Source organism: Orycteropus afer, unplaced genomic scaffold (genome assembly GCF_000298275.1).
Source record: "Orycteropus afer afer isolate SDZICR_OR568_19922 unplaced genomic scaffold, OryAfe1.0 scaffold00711, whole genome shotgun sequence".
Classification (NCBI taxonomy): domain Eukaryota; kingdom Metazoa; phylum Chordata; class Mammalia; order Tubulidentata; family Orycteropodidae; genus Orycteropus; species Orycteropus afer.
Window position 1 is genome coordinate 980,070 of NW_006922298.1, and position 5,199 is coordinate 985,268.

Here is a 5,199-nt window from a genome sequence, read left to right on the forward strand (position 1 = left end):
TGACATCATTTACCTTCATCAAGCTGTGTACACTTCATCCTTATTCAGTATTACTTTTCCCATCACCAAGAATAACAAGTGTCTACTACTTAGACAATAAATACTCCAATCCCCAGTGCCATCCCTGGTAATCATTAATGAAAATTAATCTACTGTCATCCACTCGATTCCAACTCATAGCAACCCGTTAAGACAGAGCAAAGTTGCCTGTAGTGTTTAATAGGCTATAAATCTTTATGGAAGTAGACTGCCTCATCTTTCTCATGTGAACTTCACACCACCAACCTTTTGGGTAGCAGGCCAAAGCTTTACCACAGTGCCACCAGAGTTCCTTTAATCAACATTAGTTTCTGCATTTTACTTTTTCATGTCATTTCATAAAAGTGAGAGCATTCAATATTTGTATTTTTGTGATTGACTTATTTTGCTCAACATAATGGGCTCCAGGTTCATTCATGTTCCTAGGTATTTTGAGAACTCATTTTTCTTTATTACTGAGTAGTATTCTATTGCATGTATATACTGGATTTTTCTTATCCATTCATGCATTGATGGGCCCTTAGGTTGTTTCCATCATTTTGCTATTGTGAATAAAGATGTGATGAACATAGATGTGCATATGTCTATTCATGTCATTTTTATTAGATCCTAGGATATATATCTAGGAATAGAATTGATGGGTCATATGGCAGAGCTATATATAGTTTTTTTGGGGGGAACCACCACATCGTTCTGCACAACAGCTGTACCATTTTTCATTCCCATCAGCAATGGATGCGGGTTCCAATTTCTTCACATCCTTTCCATCATCTGTTGTTTTCTGTTTTTGTTTATCTTGGCCATCCTAATGGGAGTGGAATAGTAACTAATTGTGGTTTTAAGTTGCATTTCTCTGATGGCTAATGAGGAGCCATGATGATGCAGTGGTTAAATGCTTGACTGCTAACTGAATGGTCAGCAGTTTGAACCCACTAGCCACTCCAAGGAAGAAATATGTGGCAGTCTGCTTCTGAAATGATTTACAGCCTTGGAAACCCTATGAGACTCTTCCACTTACTCCTATTGAGTCTTTATGAGTCAGATTCAATGGCAATGGGTTTATGGCTAATGATGTTGAGCATCGTTTAATGTATATGTTGGTCATTTGGATATCTTATTTGATGAAGTGTCTGTTCCTGTCCTTTGCCCAGTTATTGATTGGGCCCAGTGACTTTTAAGTAAAGGTTTCTTAACTTAGAATAATCAGAATCTAGCATTGTTCTGCACTTAATGTTCTCTCTTTTTACCATAACTCGAGGGATCATATAAATGGTTCACGTTCACAAAGAAGATTATTACATTCACATTCATGCATCACATCTCCTTTATAAAAATACCTACACTATGTGTCAGTACATAATTGAAAATTTAATTTAAAATCCATTATACCATTTGTAAGGAGCCATCATGGTGTAGTGGTTAAGGCATTTTCCTGGTAACCAAAAGTTGGCGGTTTGAACCCACCAGCCAGTCTGTGGAAGAAAAATGAGATAGTTTGCTTCCTTAAAGATTTACAGCCTTGGAAACCCAGTGGGGGTTGCTATGAGTTGGAATCAACTCAAAGGCAGTGAGTTTGTTTTTTTGGTTTTTATACCATTTGTATGTGTTTTAGTAACTAAGGTACATCATAAGTACTAAATTGTGATGCAGAATATTGAGCAATTATTGGTAATAAGGAATAAGCACCACGTATTTGTTTTCTATAACCAAAAAATTAAGTTGGGAAGGAAAAGAGAAGAAACATTGATATGTGGCAATTTTGTCCTCCTGTGAATATAGTGCAATCTCAGTAATATAGACATATTGATGAATGGTAGTGTGCTGTTGGCAAATATTAAATATACCAAGGACTGCCAGAAGAATGAAAAAAATCTATCTTGAAAGAAGTATAGTGAGAATTCTCCTTAGAAACAAAGACGGTGAGAGTTCATTTTACATACTTTGGCCATGTTATCAGGAGGGACCAGTTCCTGGAGAAGGACATCATGCTTGGTAAAGTAGAGAGTCAGCCAAAATGAGGAAGAACTTAACAAGATGGATTGACACAGTGGCTACAAAAATGGGCTCAACTATAACAATGATTGTGAGGATAGTGCAGAACTTGGCAGTGTTTCATTTTGTTGTACATAGGGTCAATGTGAGTCGGAACTGTCTCTACAGCACCTAATAACCACAGCAAATGTGCCTGCTTCTCAATGCACATTGGAAATTTATTGCCCATCTTTACATCTTTCAAAGAGAAAGCCACTGTCTCTGTTAAAATGAAGACTTTTGTTGAAGGAATAGAACAATCCAAATCAGGCAGCATCAGTGAGGATTCATCAAAGGGTTCCAATATTCTGAGGGAGAAATGACCTTTTATATGGAAAAGTGGGGAAGGAAGTATGTGACTACAGTCATGGAGGCTAAAGATTAATTATGGTTATAAGACAATAGCTATCTTCCTGTGCAAATACTGCCTTTCTGATCTCCCATGATTGATTGTTCTAAGGTGTGTACCTACATGGTGTAAATATTCACTTTGTATGCCTGTTGTTTGGATGGAACCCACATGAGTGAGTTTAATTCCAGGACTGAAGGGTGACTATAGTCTTGGGGGGTTCACCAATCTCTATCCAGTGAGTCTGGTCTTTTTTTTATGATTTTGAGCTTTGTTGCAAAATTTTCTCACACTCTATCCAGAATCTCCTGCACTAATCTCTTTCTGAAGTGTTGGCAGTGGTAGCTGAGCACCATCTACTTCTTCTGGTCTCGTGGTCATATAGGATGAGGTTCACATGGTCCACTAGTCCCTTGGACAAATTGTTTCCATGTGTCTTTGGTTTTCTACATTCTTCTTTGCTCTGGATGAGCAGAGACCAATTGTCGGATCTTAAATGGCCTCCTACAAGCTTTTAAGACCCAAGTCGCTGCTCACCAGTGGCAAATGTACAACAATGTTTTTGTGTAGTATGTTGTGCTAATTGAGTTTGACGTCCCACATGACCATGGTCCTGAGCTCATAGGTTCGACAACTCACTCTCTCAGGGTGATTGGCTAAGAAGCTATCATAACTTTGATTCCAGTTAGTTCTATTTACATGGACATTCTTACAACACACACAAATACATATGTAGAAATATCATCTCCCAACCTTATATATGGTCATGGGTATACTCCCTTTTGCCTAGACATACCTGATCATTCAACCTGTGTACCTATGTATCTACACATAGAATAAAGTTTACTGTTACTGATAATTGCCATATTAGATATGCAAAAGTGTTTATTTGTGTTGTCTGTACCACTTGTGCACCTCTATGTGTCTTCCTTTTCCTTAGTGTTATTGTGCTGGTCACTCACTTTTAGTATATTGCCTTTCCCTTCACCCAAATCAATACTTGTTTCTTACCTATCTAGCAATTTTCTCTCCCCTCACTCCCATCTGGTAACCAACAAATCACTTTCCTTCCATATATAAGGTTCTCTTTGACTTTTTAACAATAGTAGACTTGTTCAACATCTGTCTTTCTGCAATTGACTTATTTCACTCAACCAAATGTCCCCCTAGCTCATCCATGTTATGCAGTGTTTCAAGGATTCTACACTATTCTTTAGTGTTGCATAATACTCCATTGTGTACTATAATTTGTTTATCCATTCCTCCATTGATGGGCACTTACATTGTTTCTATCTGTTTGCTGATGTGAATAGTGCTGTGATGAATATGTGTGCACATATCTATTTGTTTCCTGGCTTTCACTTCTTTCTGATATATACCTAGTAATTGGAGTGCTGTATCAAATGGTATTTCTATTTCTAACTTTTTAAGGAATTACCATTCTGATTTCCACAGTGGTTCTATCTTTTTTTTTTTTTTTTTACCATGGAACAAATATATGGAACACTTTATGAATTTGCGTGTCATCCTAGAGCAGATGCCATGCTAATCTCTGTATTGTTCCAAATTTAGCACATATGCTTCTGAAGCAAGCATTGGTTTTGTCATTTTACAGTTTCACCAGCAGCATATGACAGTCCCAATCTCTCCAAATCCTCAACAAGATTTGTTATTTTCTGTCTCATTGAACTTTGCTAATAGTGATGGGGTGAGATGGTATCTCATTGTGTTTTGGTTTGCATCTCTCTAATGGCTGGTGATCGCAAACATTTCTTGTGTGTTTGTCAGCCACATGACTATCTTCTTTGGTTAAATGTCTGTTCATGTTTTCTGCCCATATTTAAGTTAGAATGTTTGTCTTTTTGAATTTCAGGTGTTGAAGTTTTCTATAAACTTTAGAGATAACTCTTTTGTCAGATATGTCCCTACTAAATATTTTTTTTCCCAATCTGTATTTTCTGTTTCTAATTTTTTTGAGAAGTCTTTTGATGGATGTAAGAATTAAATGTTAGAAGGTCCCAATCAGCTCAGGACCATACTGGCTGGGGATATCAAGATCAATTGGCATAACATACTACACAAAACATTGTTCCACCTCCTGTTTTGGCAAGTAGTGACTGGGATCTTAAAAGATTGCAAGCAGCCATCTAGATGCAATGATGGGTCTCTCTTTGTCCAGAGCAAAGAAGAATGAAGAAAACCAAAGATTCATGGAAACAATCAGTCCTACCAACTGGTACACCATGTAATCCATGGCCTATATGACTATGAGACCAGAAGACCTGGATGGTGTCCAGCAACCAGTGTCAACTACTCAGAGAGGGATCTATGTAGGAGATTCTGGATAGAGAGGGAGAAAAATGTGGAACAAAACTCAAAATCATTTGGGAGAAAAAAAAGGAGGGGGGACCAGGTTCACTCATCTGATAGAGCCTGGTGGAAACACTGGGACTATGGTCCCTAGCTACCCTTCAGGTCTGGAATTGAACTCACTCTTGTGGCTTCCAGCCAAACAACAGACAGGCATATGAATTGAACATTTACCTGAGGTAGATGCACTCCTTGGAGAGAACAATCATGAGAGGAAGAAGGGCTGTTTATACACAGGAAAACAGCTCAGGGGGCAAGAGTGCACAGAGGGATGGACACTGGGAAGAGGTAGCTATCAGGAGGAAGTGGGAGAGGAGCTGTTGTTGCAATGGGGTAAACTGTAGTCAATGTCATGAGACAAAGTGTATGTGAACTGCTGCAAGTAAAGTGAATTTGCTCTGTAAACTTTC

The 5,199-nt window shown here is 38.2% G+C and overlaps 1 non-coding gene across 1 annotated transcript; it reads right to left on the minus strand.

Annotated features, from left to right (window-relative positions):
* Nucleotides 1-3,911: 3,911 nt before the first annotated feature.
* On the minus strand, nt 3,912-4,015 carry LOC122151783. Its single transcript, XR_006164265.1, has one exon. It is a non-coding gene; the product is annotated as a U6 spliceosomal RNA (small nuclear RNA).
* Between the last annotated feature and the right edge of the window lie 1,184 nt (nt 4,016-5,199).